This window comes from Anopheles bellator, chromosome 2 (assembly GCF_943735745.2).
Source record: "Anopheles bellator chromosome 2, idAnoBellAS_SP24_06.2, whole genome shotgun sequence".
NCBI classification, from domain to species: Eukaryota; Metazoa; Arthropoda; class Insecta; order Diptera; family Culicidae; genus Anopheles; species Anopheles bellator.
In genome coordinates, this window is record NC_071286.1 from 50405181 (window position 1) to 50421997 (window position 16817).

Sequence of the window (16817 nt, forward strand, 5' to 3'; positions counted from 1 at the left end):
AGAAGAATCCTTGGCCCAGTGAAAGGTGGAGAATATTGGAGGATCAGATATAATAGAGAAATCTATGAAATATTTGATGATCCAAAAGATTCTATCATGCTGAAGAAATAAAAATTGCAATGGGCTGAGCACATTATGTGAATGGATTAGTCGAGGATTCCAAAGAAAACGCTATTGGGAAAGATTCACAGCAATAGGCCAGTCCGAGGTAGGCCGAGATACAGGATGGGAGGACAGTGTCCGCAGGGCCAGCGAGGATCTGCTCGGTTTTGGAGACTGCAGAAACAGGGCATTGACTTCTCCGATCCCCAAATACGACAATTCTGATTCTGAAATGAATTCTGAAATCAAATGAGCTTTTCAAATTTCGTAGACTTTGGGTTGAAGACTCACCACTTTGAAAATAAGTTATTATTATTTCCCGATGTCCCGATAGCGATTTTTAAGCGTCAAGTAAACGGTAGATTAAAATCCAAACACTTGATAGATCACCGTATACAAACGAAGTTACTGATTAGGAAGGACTGCGCTAAACTCTAGATAATTCAAATACACATACTATTGAGATCTACAGGGTGCGCCATCTAGAGTTCTTCTTATCATTTGTTTATTAAAAAAAGGGCCAAATATTTTTCAATGCTTGAACATTGTGTTTAATGAAAAATAATTTCTGTAAACTATCCACCACGATTGGCTTAGATCGACCTATTTTGGAGTACATTTTCGATTATCTGTGGTCCTATCTCGGCAATGGCAATGTGAATTTCAGTCTTGAGGTCGTCAATAGTTGCTGGTTTGTTCGCATAACATTTATCTTTCACCGCACCCCAAAGATAATAGTCCAATGGTTTCAAATCGCCGCTTCTTGGAGGTCAATTCACAACAACATTTCTGCCGATTGTTCGCTGTCCGGAAGATGCGGCGCAAACAATCGATCGTGACTGTCGCTGTATGGCAGATAGCCCCGTCCTGTTTTAAGTTAAATCCGCACCGTCAGTCGTTTTGGATGTATTGGCTTCTCTTGCAGGACGAGAGGGTTTTCTGAACCCCAAAACCGATAATTCTGTTTATTACCATAGCCATCGAGGTGGAACTGAGCTTTTCAAATGTCGTACCATTTGGGTAGTCGACCTACCAGTTTGGAAATATTTTTTCTTGCATATTTCCCAATTTAATGCAACAAAAATTGTATTTTACACGGAAATTTGATGAATCAACCACATGTATCGGAAAATATGAAGCCTTTCTTTTTAAAAACCAAATGATAACAAGAACTCTAGATGGCGCACCCTGCACATACATCATTATAATTAACAATCTTTTTACGACATCCATCCTTAAGCCAGACACTAGAGTGCCCAGCGGAAGCGACCCAATTCTATGGCGCGTGTCTCCTCGTGACAGAACAAGGTGTTATCGCGGCATGTACTGAGTGGTACGCTAGATTTCTTCTTGACCCACCACATTAGCACACGGGACACGTCAGAAGCACGTAGTTTGGGAATGCAGAAACTGCTTCAGCTGGAGACCAGTCACCAGTGTTCGGTTTGCGTTTCCGTCGGCAAAGCCCAGAAGCAGAACTGGATTTCTGGCTCTTCCGCACGGCCGCAACTTAGCGGGTGCGAACCCGGCTATTTACTTTGACCAGACACGACAACCCGGGACCGGCACAAGAGCCATTTAACGAATGCTTATCAGACGGTCTCCAGCCAATAGCCCAAATGTCTGCCGCAGGTGAGAAAATCGACAATGGCTAGTTGAAGAGCAAACACAGATCCAAATCCGTCCATCGCTCGCGATGACGTTCTGGACGTGGCCAACTGGTGCGATGTCACATGGATGCGAAAACGTAACCGACACGCTAATGGGCCAGTCAGATAGGGGGCCAGCTGAATGGTGTCTGGTTTGTTAAAGGATGAGCCAGAGAGCCAACCTAAAGAAGAAATTATTCCAAGCCATAGGTCAGGGAACACATTATCACGTCGGACTCGGCCAGAGATGGCGAATAGTTTGCAACAAAAACCGGAAACAAAGTTCCATCGTTGGGATAATTCTTTTTACTTGCAATGATAAGCCATCGAAACCCTTAACGAACCTAACAAGGAACTGGATCGTAAGAATGGGTTTGGACGTTTGGCAATACGCAGAAAACCGGAAAATAAATCGGAAGTGCTAACCATGTGACGTCACGCTGTTGACACGACCAAAAATAGACGGAAATGGCAGCTGGTCGTCCACGGTCGGCGCCGTGTCATCGAATGCTTTCGTCATCGAATCGAATGCTAATGAAAAGTGGCACAAGCTGGTCGTTTTGAGCGACCGAGGAACGAGCCTGTTACGGAGCCTTTGCATCGCCTATCATCTCGGTTAGATCGGTTGTGAAAGGTAACAACCTGCTGAAACGGCAATTAATCGCGGCACACGAACGCAGCAGATACAGTGGGACGTAGTATATCCTCTTATTTTTCAAATGACATTTTTGTTTAACGTCGTAGACTGGTTAGTGTGGTCATAGTTGAATTTGAGCACCGTGAAAAAAAATTTTAGTTGAACTTGGGAGCTTGATGTTTTTAATTTTTCACACCAATTTCCTTCGCTTCGCAATAAATCAACATTAGGAAACAGATTACTATGACCAAAACTTGACGAAAGAAAAAATCATTCAAGAAGGAACAGGTCCCATTGGTGAAGATTTCACCGTACTACAGGATAGTGTAGCAATCCACAAGCCAGAAGTAGTGCCTGATATCAAGGTTTTTGGCTATTAAGACCAGACCAGCCAACCCTTGAGATCGTGAATCTTGTGAAATCTGAAGAAACCCCGCTCAATTCAAAACAATTAGCCAAATTACTCACAACAATCATAATACCGTATTTTTCCGTGTATAACGCGCACCCATATTTTAAGAGAAAAAATTGGAAACAAGTTTTTTATTATACATTTTTCAGATATGTGATATCCAACAAATACCAAATGATAATAATGTATTATTCTAAATATTCTATAAATATTCTAAAGTAGACTAAAGATAAAATGCGTATACATTGCAAATGACGTTTTAGTATTTTATCTTTCGTAATAATCTTCAAACTCAGATTCACTGCTGTCTGTTGCTGTTCAATGTACTCCTCATTGTCACTTACTGAAAAGGTACATTGTGACAATAAAGTATCCGGAAATTTGTGGTTTAAAAAACTGCTTTATTCGATTTTCGATTATTTTGTGGCGTTAGATTGCTACACATGTCAGTGACTTATGGTGAAAAGTTCGGCCATTTTAAATTATCACTTTATTTTTGACAACTGTTTTACTGTGCCCATCGGCTATTTTTTTCTTTTCCAAAAATTCAAAAAAATGGATGGCAAGGAATCTATATCAAATTTTGTGTAGAAAACAAAATTAAGAGCGCGGACGCATTCAAAATGTTGACTGTAGCTAACGGTGGCTTCGTGGTCAATTTATTTAGGAAAAGAAGGCAGAAATCGCCGATGAGACAAAACTCTTTCACCCAAAAAACTGTACAAGTTAACTGAGCTTTAAAAATAGCCGAAATTTTTAACATAAGTGAGTGACATGTGTAGCAACATTACGCAACAAAAAAATCGAAAATCAAATAAAACATTTTTTTAAATCATAAATTCCCGATACTTATTTGACAGAATGTATGTAAGATAGAAGACCCCCAAGTTTAGGTATATAATATATGTAACAATATTGTATGGATAATTATATTCCTAACAAATGTTTCATTTCATAATTTATTCAATAATACCATAAAATATGTACCTAAAAGGGCACATTTGTATGTTTAGAGGAGACAAAATTTTCACTACCCTTGTATAACGCGCACCCAGATTTTAGAGCTAAAAAATTGGGAAAAAGGTACGCGTTATACACGGCAAAATACGGTAATACGGACTGTTGAATGAATCACCTGACGAAAGCTCGATGTTTGGCAATATTCTTTGGTTTGCATTGTGGATTCTAAACTTGTTTTCGCATATTTAGTTTTCTTCTTTTGTACAGTGATCGTTAAAGACAGCAAAACTATCTCATTTTATGTAATAATTTGGATTGATTTTTCGTTTGTGTTCTCCAACTAAACCTCTTTTGCCTTCCACTTTCCATTTGTTGTATGTAAATGGCTACTGCAGGTTTTTTTTATTCGACACTAGCTGTTCCCGGTGTGCGTTCTCGATTATCCGGCGTTTCAGAGGATTGGACTTCCTGGTGACGTATCTGATCGGCTTCCCTTCTCACTTCCCGTTGCTCCTCCGTTCCAGACCAGATTGGCGATGTTTATGTTTCATGAAACTTATTATTTCAAAGTAATCTTCCATTAGGAGAATTTAAAATTGGAGTGCTTCCGTTCTGTAGGAGAAGCGCTCCTGTTGTGAAGATGTCACAAGTTGCTCGTTGAAAATATAAAAAAGAATGTGAGACATCGAAGCAAATTTCACTACCCATAGGCACCACAGGACAATCGTAAAAGTAGAACCAATTCACTCTGATTCGTTTGAATTAAATTGACGTTAATACGCCATTTATGTACACATCATTTTGCTGACGTAGTATTGCAACCGAACATGGCGAGGAAAATGGCTCCGAAGCGTCGTAGTTCTTCGAATGTCGGAGGACCCCTTCGAGTCCCGGTGCACCGTGCACCGAGAATGGCTCACGTTTCGGTGCGACTGCACTCAGCACTCGAATGCTTCACACAACCGCGCAGATTGTGGCCACCACCAGCGTGGTTATCCCTGGTGGTTTGACTGGCCGGTTTATCTATCGCTGATATCTCCCCACGCCTCGTCCAGCGGACCGTTCCGTCGCGCCGTCCCCACCGACGGACATTACGCGATGGAAATCAATTTAGCGATCCAAACAGCCACGCGGTGTTAACGCTGCGCCCTGTTTCGTGGAGCCAGGTGTGACATTATTGCTGCACGTTGTGGTAGCAGGTTTTTATGGTGCCCCGATGATAGGCCAAAAATTGGCCGCAATTGAGCCGGAGGTGGTGCTGCTGCTATCGTCCAGAGCTCGTGCTGATTCCACTCTCCTTGCGTTGCAGCTGTTTCCGAGGAGTGTGGTCTGTGTTATGTCTAAATGCTTTTTTGCTCCTTTCGCGCACTTGTCGCGTTGGCTTCCTTTGGATCTTCTTTGCCAGACACCCCGCCGCGCGCCTGTGTGAGCGAGTTCGTTAGCATTTTTTCTTACGCTCAACAGTGCCACCCGTTCGGCCGGAGACTAATGCCAAACATTACTTAACAACTGTCGCGACAGTTGGCGATAGTTTGCCCGAAAACCGGCGGCGACGCGTGAGAAAGTGTATTTTCGGAACTACGCCACTCGGACGGGGCCGCCGGGCCGTGTCGGCCGCCCTCCCCGCCCCGTGGATCCCCCGGCCGGCGCGCCAGACGTCGGCGTGACATCCGCCTGTAGTTTGTGTTCGGTGATAAAATAGTTCGAATAGCCGGCGGCCAGGCGCTGATGGCGGAATCTTGCTCGCGAATCCCACTTGGAGAGTACTCGATCGAAGCTTGGATGCCAAGATGCCTTACCCCCCCCGAAACCCAGACCGTCCCCGGCCCCCCTCCTCCTTCCCCTGGGGTTCGCATAACGAGGAGCAGGTCCAAAGTCCGCACGGTATGCTGCGGTGCGGTGTGAAGACATTAAAATATCACGCACCATTCACGAGTGGAGTGATCACTCAACCGAACCAGCTGCCCGAACCGCGCAACCGGCCGGGTGCATTAGGATGCAAGTGCGTCCGAAGGATGCAACGAGACAGAGAGAGAGAGAGAGAGAGAGAGCGAGAAGTCAAAACGTGCATTCTGCACTCACTCACGCACCAAACACGCTCTCCGCTGGCGCCGTTCTATTTGCAGTCAATGAATAAACAAACGCTTCACTTTCCGCGCCGTGTTGGGCCCTGGGTGGGGCGAGAATGAAAGTGCAACTGCAATTGCCGGGCCCACCGTGGATCCGTTCGGACACTAAATATAGTTCGTAGAGATTTGGGGCTGATTACAGAGACAGACCGGTCTGCTGTCGTAGGTCCCAGCCAGACCAGTGGGTCCTTATCGCGGGAAGCTATTAAGCTAATCTCGCACATCTCCCATACGAGAGAGGCCAGTGCTATGATACTGGAACCGAGCCGTATATCGCAGTATCGAAAAACGATCGAAAGCAGCCCCCATTGCGAATCGATTGATATGGCGTTCCAAATTTAAATTCGTATTCTTCGGGGTTGCTTTGGATCGAACAGTGAATGGAATATTTCATTCGGAAAAATATAAAATTCTCCATAAAAGTGATGCTGATTGGCAGAACCATGTTTGGTCATTGTAAGAATTCAATGATTCAAGAGTATACTCTTTCCAGTATTCCGTTTAACAGTTTTGACGATAGCTTTGCAGTTGAAGTTAAAGTCAGATGAAGTGAAGATTATAAACATTTCGTGGTAGATGCCTTTAGTGATCGATATCTCGTGAAGTATCGATCATAGAGTATCAAGTTTATGTTTATTTTAAAGCTTCACATTTAAAAATATGCATCCACCGTTTTTTGTTTGTTCCATTCATTTGTGAGTTACGGGGTGTGAACAATGGAAATCAATAAAGAGAAAATTTGGAACATTTTACAGCTTTGGAGCGATAAAGGTGAAAATACAAGCTAAGCTGCTGAAATTGTGCATGGTGTTTGTGGTTCCGACACTCCAACCGCTAGTAATGTGCAATTTAGGTTACGTTGACTTGTTTATTTTGTTTATTTTGTAGAAAAACAGTCAACGGGCAACTTAGCCTAATTGACAATATTGACTTAACCTAGAACTTAGAAGTAAAAGCAAACAATCAGACGAAACGCAATAACGAAGCAGGTAACCGATATATAAGGAAAACACAGAACACAGACAGACCCGTAATCGGAAATGTCGATTAAATCGCAGAAATAATCAAAGTTGATGGGCATATTGATACTCGTAGCATGGCGCACGAGTTAAAGATTAACCGTCAGACAGTTTTAAGCCATTTGCGCAACGAATTCAATTCGAAGACGATTTGCGGTTCAGAAAGAAGCTCGATATTTGGGTGCCAAACCAATTAACATCCAAAAAAAAAAGAAGATGGATCCAAATTCAATCTGCGATTTTCGAACGAAACGAAATTGACCCATCTCTTAAACGGATGGGTACTGGGGATGAGGAATGGGATACAAACGACAATACTGTGCAAAAATAATCGTGGTCTAAGCGTGGTGAAGCAGCTTTACCGGAGGTCAAGTCAGCATGCACGGCCAGGAAGGATCTTCTGGTTATATGGTGGGACTTGAAAGGAATCGCTTATTATGAGTTGTTTCCATGTGACCAAACGCTAAATTCAGATCTCTACGGTCAATAACTGCACCGATAACGACTACGCCTTCTACAAGAGAGATTTTTCAAAAAGGGCCACGAATTTTTCAACCGAACTGTGCATATGTGACATAACTCGGAACCGCATAACATCGAAAACATGATAAATACAGGTTTGAAACTCATGCAAAAATAATGAATTCCCTTTTAAAGTCAAGAAATGACAAGAAACTGTTATATGTACGACAAAGAACTAGTAAGATAACGCCATAGAGAAGGTAACCACAGTTGAAATTCACAAAGGTTGTTCTGGAAGTTCTTAACAGTGGATAGCCAGTGCTCCCTTGGTGCTTCGAGAGATCGTCGTCAATGTTCTGCATTTAAAAATTTAATCAAAGTCAATCGATTTTCAGAAGTTGTAAATAAGTTTATACAATTGCGCCTGCGCCTAGTTATGGTTATCGAAAAAGGCCCAGTAATTGTCATAGAATTAAAAGCATTGAAAAATGCCGAATAAAACCATCCCGTAACTTGGTCACTTGCGGTCCAATAACCGAAGAATCGATGATCTTTCTCCAGCCCTCCATCGCAGAGGATCCGCACCTAATGAGCGCCACATTTATTTTCAGCCACCGGTCGGCAGCATCCTGGTCACCGCCAGCCCAGCCCAGCTGATCAGCCGCGTCCGCCGCGCCACTTGCGATGTCCTGCCGGCCAAAAAAAAGGGGCAAAAATGGTGAGCGCTCATAAAAAGCCAGCAACCGTCGATCAATTTGGAAGCGAAGCGAAACGAGCGCGCGTTCCGTGGCGCTTGCCGATGGCGCAGGACAGCGCAGGGTGTCTATTTTGGCGTGCCCCCCGTTTCGTCATCGTCGCCATCCCCGAGAGAGAGAGAGAGAGAGAGAGAGAGAGAGAGAGAGACGTGTGCGTGGACATGGGCAGCATCATCGGCCCGCATAAAAGCATAAAATGCAGCCGACTGCAAAAGGAAAAAGTATCTGTCAAATAAAACCAAACCAACAAGTTGGGAGAAGAAGGTCCCGCCCGGGGGACGGGCTGGCCGCGTGACGGGACGAGTGTTGCGCGCCGCGCCGCGATGGCTTTTTGGAGCGCAAACGTGTATCGTTTCTCTCTATAAATAACCATAAATATAAAAATTCATAACGAGATCCGGCCAGTCCGGCCGGTAAAAAGGCCGATCGCCAAAAGCGCACATAAAAACTACCGCCAAAATGGCCACTTAGCTCGACGCGCGGAGCTAAATTTTGCTTCTCGCGAACTTCTTGGCGTTTTTTTTTTGTTTACTGCCGTTTGGTTTGTTGTTTGCGCGCTTGTATCGCGTCAGTTTTAGCTACCGCACGGCCAGAACCCGGTGGCTTGCGTCTAGCGCCCATTCTTCGGCCGTGTCCTTCGATCTCGCGATCAGTGTCTTCTCCGCGAGAGAGAGAGAGAGGGTTGTCGGGGAAAACAAAAGAACCTTTGTTCCCTGGGTGAGGATGGAGGCGGATTGGCGGGTTCGGTCGCCACATAAAACATAACAAACAACCCGCCGTGTTCGGCGAGCATATCGCCGTGTTACGATCGGTGCCGGCGCAACAACATCGGTTACAAATGTTTCGGACACCAGCACCGGCCGGAGTTGTTGGAGCCCCCCGCCTAGGGGCCAACGGGGCTGCAAGTGGAGGTGGAAGTAGACTCGTCGACTCGACGTTATTGATTTCGATTTGATTGAAAGTTGTTGCAACCGGTGAGCGAAACTGAATCCCAAAACCGGACGTCTGGGAAACCTGAGACGGCCTTTCCCTTGTCCGGCTCCGAACCGGAGGGAAGGTCCTGGACGGGCCGGAGATGGCCAATTCGGGCGCCGGATCCACGTTTTAACCACCACCCCCGGGGACCAATTGGTGATGAAGACGAGAGGACAACCTCGGCGACATGACGACATTGATCAATGCGCAGGGCAAACGGACCAACTGGAGAAGCCTGGAGAGGACTCAAACCAGTGACGGTCCTTGGGCGGCGGCCGATGAGATTTCGCACACCCGTGTCCTGCCCGACAACATCTCGTACACATGTTACCCCGAAGGTCTTCTCACTGCCCAAGGTGACGGCTGGAGGCCGACGTAAGGGTAGAAAAATAAAATGAAACGACGTAATGAAAATCTGTACCATTTCGAGTTTGTTTCGTCGCCTGAAATGCTGGGAACGCTGTGTAATCAACTGGTATCCAGAAGAGTACATTTATTTGTTGTGTTACCAATTTGTTTGATTTGTTATTTTATAAATTGATAAATTATTTATATTGATATTTTATTGTTATATTGATTTTCGCAATTCTCAAACTACTTGAGGAAACAATAACACATATGAAAAAAATACAGGAAAATATATTAGGCGCTTGTATTAACGAGTGAAGGCAGTAAGGAAAAGTATCCTAATACCCGCTAGGACCTTCTCGTTGGACGCTTGACTACTACCGACTGACTACCGACCGACCGACCGACCACGCAAAGCGAGGCGGAAAACACATAAAATAAATGTATAAAATTAATGGTTTCATTCTTCGGATTGACTGGACTTCGGATCGATCCCGAAGCCTGGGTCCTGGCGCGCACAACAACCAGCCGTGTCGGTTTGTGGGGTTCGGAATGTTCGAATTTATTATCGCACCTTTTCACAATCTCCACAGCAGCCGGTTTCCGTACTCCGTTCCGTGGTCGCCGGGACTCGATGGACTTGTGCGACGCCAACGATGACAGTGACGAATCTAACAGCTTGTCCTCTCGATTGGAGGGTCCTTTGCTCCAGTTTTACTGCAATAGGCGATGGGGGGCTGGGTATAAATTGAAATTGGATGTAAGTCCTGGCGATGACGATGATGGAGCTGGTTATCCAAATGGTAATCGTAGTTGTAGCGGTGATCCTTGAGGGAGAGATGCATCCAAAATGTACGTATTGATAATGGTGGATTCTGGCGCACATCGTCCGATCCGAATGAGAAGTTCACTCCGTCAAGTAGTTCAAAATGGCTAGGTTCCACTTCAGCTTATCGTTGGACAATGTGTCGCCGTGGATGTAGCCTGTTTTCTTTCATAAGCAAATGGCGGCTTCGACAGGCTTCGAAGTAAGGCCAAAACCGTTCGCCCAACTGGTAGCATTATTTTCCAATTAATCTTTCCACGCGCCGCCAGGTGCCAGAGGCCAGCTGGGTAAGTAGCTACCCGTTGGAATTTAGTGCCGACCGAAATGCAACCAAAACCAGGCCAGTGGCCGATGGCCGAGCATTAGCACACGGAAAACTACCTCCGATCAGTGGCTGCATGACAATCAATTAAATTCGAATTAAGATCAACATGCTCGCCATTTTTTGCGGATGATATCGCCCGACTCACTTCGTGGTATAACGTTGATGATTTACCAACATGAGCCACCGTTCGATAGTAGCAGTAGGAGTTCGCATTAAAATCGTGTGGTGCTTTATCGGCCAGTTAGATTACAATAACTATAAGGTAATTTTTAACGCTTGGCTTCCGTCTTCCAACTTTCGTACAAACATACCACCAAAAAGGAAGATCGTTCTTGATCGTCACAGTTGGTTCCAAAAAATGACTAACAACCTGATACATCGTAGCAGTTAAGAAGGCTTAGTCGTTCATTGTATGCTCTTGTATCAAATCGGAGACTGGCTGTAAGGAGCTGTCGTCAAGGTAAGCCACCGATCGGGGGACTCTCGGGGTCGGTCGGGCTCTGGCCAGCTGGTTTCCCAACAATATCCCATCGCTCAAGTCAGTCACGCCAGCCGCCAGGCTTTTGATTACCCAACTGAATCCCTCGTCAGAGCGGTGGGCACTTACCGGACCCAGGTCAGAGCTCGAGGAGGGATCTCGAGTGACATGAGAACTTTCAGCAGGTGTAGTTCTGGTGCATTTTGTTTGAGCGATACGGAAGACAAGGAGAGCAGGTTTGGAATCTAAACCGGGCCCGTATGAATCGGACCTCCTGTCCGATCGGTCCGAAGCAGCATAAAACTGTGCCTGAGTGTGTGTTGGTAGCTGGAGCACTTTGTCTCACGTTTCGTCATCGTCCGTCGGAAGGATGAAACCTGAACAACTTGCCCACAACACATCCCCGACGGAGTCCCGACGTGTATATCGAACGGGGCGCAAAGGATTCAACAAAGTGTGAGAAGAATCAATCTGGGCGATCATCAACGGGTATCACCTACGGCACGTTAGCACGTTGCCCGCAGGACCGTAGATCTGTTGTTCCGAGTTTTTTGTTATCCTCTGTCCTCTGATTTTGCAGCGGCCGGTGAGGTGCATTAACGGACCTGAAACGCCCCCCCAAATGTTTTGGAGTGAGCTTCTAAATCGAAAAGTGAAACGAATGATGTTGAATACATTAAGCAATCAAGCGGTTGGGTTTGTACATGCAAATTAACATCAGAATCGAATAGAACGAGTTTGTAAAATTTCAGAGAACTTTCTCTTGACATATAATTTTAAGCAGAAGTTACATCACGTGAGGTGTGTTACAATGGACGAATCGTTAACACTTTGGAACCTTCTAAAGACACGAATTTAACTGAACAATGTATCGCTTACAGAAACATTGTAAAAATGATAAAAATATTTTGGAATGTTGAGAGGTAAAGGTAAGAAGTAGTTTGTGTTTCTTGTTGGATTTTTTGAATTGATCTTTTCATTTAAAAAATAAATAATATTCTATTTACCTTTGTTAACTATAACCTTCCGTCAAATTAAAGGAAATTTGATAATTTTACTAGAGTAAATCGTCTGTAATTACAACTGTTTAATTCGTTTTTAAGACTGTTTTCGGCCAGCGTGCAGCATCAGATCAATACATTTCAAATTTTACGATCAATACATACAGATCCTCAGAATTACAGAGATGTGTTAAACTAAATTTCAGTTACTTCGGTGACTAGTTAGTTGCATTTTACAACAACCCGGAGCATTGTTAAGATTAGTAATAATGCTTGTTGCAGTGAGCTTCAAATTTCCAGCATAAATAAGTGAAGAGTGAACCGTACTAACGTGACTTTTGGAGAATTTCCGATCCATTGCACAATCCTTTCCAAACATTCCGGTTCATGCGGCGCATCGCTCGATAAAGGGATCGTCACAACCAGTGCCCGTCTGGATCGATTCGATCCCAGGAGGATTCCCGGATCTTTCGGGAAACTGTGTTGTTGGTTTTTTTTTATTTCCTTACTCGCGGCCACACCGTCGCTTTTCAAACGTCAAACGTTTGGCCTTCGTCCACGTCCGCCACGGGGAAACTTCTTCCTTTTCGGACATTTTCTTTCCATCTTGCCTCCGGTGTCTCGTTGTTTGGGTATTAATTTTATAACGAACCCGTTTTTTTTTTGTGCCGTCCAACACAACACAGGACTAGATGTTGGGCTGTGGTTTTATCGGACAATCCGGACGGACCCGATCATGGATCTCGCTCACAGATGTGTGCCCGGATGAGAGGATCGCCCGTGCGCAGTCCCCGCACGGTGATCGCAGTGAGGGGTACACGTATGCTGTTTTAATTGGGCGTAGGAAGCAAGAAGGACCCCTGGCAAGAAAAGAATGCCTCAAAGATGGAGCGAGTACATAAAAGAAATCAAAGTGAGAGAAAACAAGAAACGGTTAAAGGATCATTTGGAACGGGAACGGGATATTCGGGGTCAGCGAGACTCCTGGCAAGGTCTCCTCGCCCTGAAAGCCCGAGAAGAAACCAAAAAAAAAAATACAGACCAACAGCAGGAGCAATCTGAAGAAGGTGATGGAAGGCGAAAGAACAACAAGCACACCTTGTGAGAAAATTGTTGCTAGTACGAGACGGGGCGATCGCTGGCTGAGGTACCACCGTCTGTCGATGTCCTTCTCGGCAAGACTTCAGCACCACCGCTAACATCCTGCGATTGCGCTTTGTAGAGCCGGTTCACCTTTGTGAAGCGTATAATTTTATGATTTGTGTAATCTTCTTCGTAGCACGTATCTTTCTTCACGGTGCGAAACTTTCTTGCTCGAAACACCTGTGCCCGAACGATCCGGGTGCATTGTGGATCGTACCGGCTAGAGTTGGGAACCAGCATCGATGAGAAACACGCGGGCCCGGGAAAGCTGTGAGCAGAGCAATTAATTTGGTCGCCTCCATCCGGAGAAAGGGGCTAAGGGAAGCATTAGGCGAATGAGTTCGGGTCTGTTGTTAGGCGAAGCGTAGGCGAAAGGAAGATTTTGTTCCTTGGCCAGATTTTGGTGGCGACATGTTGGTCGGCAAACGGCGACATGTTGGGAAAGGGAACAAATCACTATTACTGGAGAATTTGAACAGGCATCCTAGAAGTGGAGAGAAATCATGATATGTACGACAGAAAGGGTTCGATTTCCGAGACCGGCGTGACACGGGGGCGGCTGAACAACTCCGCTAGTAAAAACGCAACGTTACAGAGAGCAACAAAAAGTAAGAGTGCCAATGGCGCAGGCGAAGACCGCAGAGCTAGAAAACGGTTATTATATCCGGAGAATAACCGGAGAGTAATTCTAAGTTCCAGTTCAGTTGGTCCTCTCAATCAATGCTTTTACAGTCTATAACATTACGCGTAATAGATGATCTTGTGTGATCAAATAGTTATATAATCACATTTTAAACAGGGTGCGTAATCAGGACAGGGAATATTTAAATGTTGGATAACTCCGCCACCTGTCAATCGATTTTTACAAATCGGCCACATTTTGAAACGTCAATTTATGCCGTTTTAGTAATGGATCAATTTATGTCAAAAAGCGGGCTGAAATTGTAGCGCTCTACATTGAAAAAAAAAAACGTTGAACTGTACGTCCTTATTGTTGGCGAATTTCTTCTGACTTCTTTCCGTGAGGCTATTTGAAGAGTAAGGTTTATGCCAGCCAACCGCAGACCATTGAGGAAATGAAAGCCAAACTCACAGCGGAAATTGCTGTTATTATGCCCGAAATGTTGTCAAATGCAATGAAAAATGCCCAAAAACAGTGAAATATGCCCGCTCTTCGTGTGTTTAATGGAGACTGTCATTTGAACCATATTGTAGTAAATTGAACGGCATGTTATACCATAAATAAATCTTGATTATTTTCCAAAATCCACTCAAAAACAGCGGAGTTATCTAACATTTAAATGTCCCCTGTCGCGATTACGCACCCTGCAGCAAACCAATTATTTCTACAGGATAGGGGTTGGAGTTTAATTTTTACGGTCACGTAAAACCAGCCTAATTCACCCTGATTTTAACAGGTCTAATTAATAGGTCTGTAAGAGTTTCCTGTACGAATCAAAACATCAACTGATGTCCCAAACAAATCTCGATGCAAAATTCAATTCCCCTCTCAAGAGATTCTTTACCACCGTTTTATTTTTCTTACTTCACCGTACTACCCTTTGTTGATAGTACCAATAATCATAAATACATTTGAAATATTTGATTCCTGCTCTGACCCAACGACGACGCCACCGCATTGGTTGACAGGAAACGTCAAAACACCTCTTGCTGGAAGTTACGAGCGCCGAACTGGTCTCTTTCTCCATTCGAAATACGGACACAAATACGCCTCGAGATCGGGGTGCTGCACTTTTCGCCAGATGACAGAGCAGCTCCAAATGTTTGCCACAACAAACAGCATTTTAATGGCACCCCGACACCTTCGCCCGCGTAACCCCGTTTGGCGCTGGAATTTCAGATTCTCGGGCAAGGATATGGCCCGCACATCTCATCCCGCTAAATGAGCCGTTATAGAGCAAATCGTTCCCAAAGCCATAAACACAGTCGCGGAGTGTGGTGCACTCGTAAACTCGTAAAGCGTGCTCAGCGTGGCCCCAGAACAACATCATCTGCTACTCGGTCCAGAAATGGGCCACGCCGCATCCCACGCTCGCTGTGGCGCCGCTTCACTCCATTGACACGCCAGGCCAGCGTCGGTCACTACTTTTTCATTGACCAGCTGGAGTTGTGGTCTATTTCCAGCGAGCGATGTAAACAATCAAGCCGCCGCCGCCACGTTCCGAGGACCCTACCACGTTCTCAACCCGTCGGAGATGTCCGTCGGAAGCAACAATCTCCGATCCGATCTGCATCCGATCTGCTGACCGATCGCATTCCGGACGATGCAATCAGTGCTCCGGGTTACATCAGTTCGGGGCCTGGGTCGCGATGGGCTGATTAATTGGTTCGCGCCAACTGTTCACGCCACGTTACCGGACGGAGCGTTGCGCAACGGAACCAGATCCCGAAGAAGTAGCAGGAAGTGCCGCACTCACCCGCTTACCAACGAACACTCCGCACACACAGATCAGTTTATTGATTAATGCTAATCGCGGCGTAGATAGTGGGCGCGGGACCCACTGGCCCCGCTGGCCTCAACGGCTGGCCATCAACCGATCGAGGCTGCCAGATGTTCCACTGCAACAGGTGCTGCCGGTTGCATCATGCAAATCGCTACGCTTCGTCCTTCTCGGTCACGTCGATCGCTAGCGTAGAGTGCGTTGGTCTATTGCGTTGCAGTCTGCGACCACGCCGGGGAGAATCGGTGATCACTGAACTCAGACCAGACGCAGTCGAAACGCGTATTACATTGTTGGGGCCGTAAATAATTTCAAAGCACAGTTTTATCCTAACTGCAGTCCTTCTAAGTCCACCGTGTTGATGTGATTTAGTGTAGTCACCGAGTGCTCCACCCACAGGGACAACGGTCGGTGCGGACGCAGACCTCCGTGGCAAGATACGGACGATTAAAGGCAAGAGCGAAATTGAAGTCGGACAGCATCCGACGTAGATTTTCGCAGTCCAACTAAGATCCCTGTGAACCGGTGGAACCGGCGGCGAAGAGGTACAATTCTTTTCACTTGGGCCGCTGCACGGCTCGTTAACCGGCACTCGGGTTGGCGCAGTTCTAGGAAGTCTCGTTTTGATATTCAGCTGGACCGTGCCGAAGAGGGATGCTGCCTTGCCGTGTATGTCAGGCCCATTCGCGACATCTTAGCGCCGACACTCCGCCGATGGCGCCGACGTCCCGACGATGCCGAAAGTGAGGTTAGGAACGCTCACGCGCCACAAATGCGCACTGCGGGCACGTTCTGTTCATCGATTACGTTCCCCGTTGCTGGCAGTGCAATTGAAATCAAATTTTACGCCACGCCGAACGAGAAGTCGGGACATCGGGATGAAGGTGGCAGCAAACAAGAAACACGTCAGACGTGCGACTCCTCAACGACGACGACTGGGCTTGCCGGCTGAGGTTGACGCGCTCCCTGGGGAGTTTTCGCTTCTCGTGATTAAATCTGGAGCAATTTCCTGGAACAAATTCTCGGGACACATTGCGCGCACCATCGATCAGAGCGCGATCCGACGCGATCGACGAGGTTGGCAGTGTGCGATTTGCATTAGGAATGCACCGTGAAGCTGGTCAAAAATATACC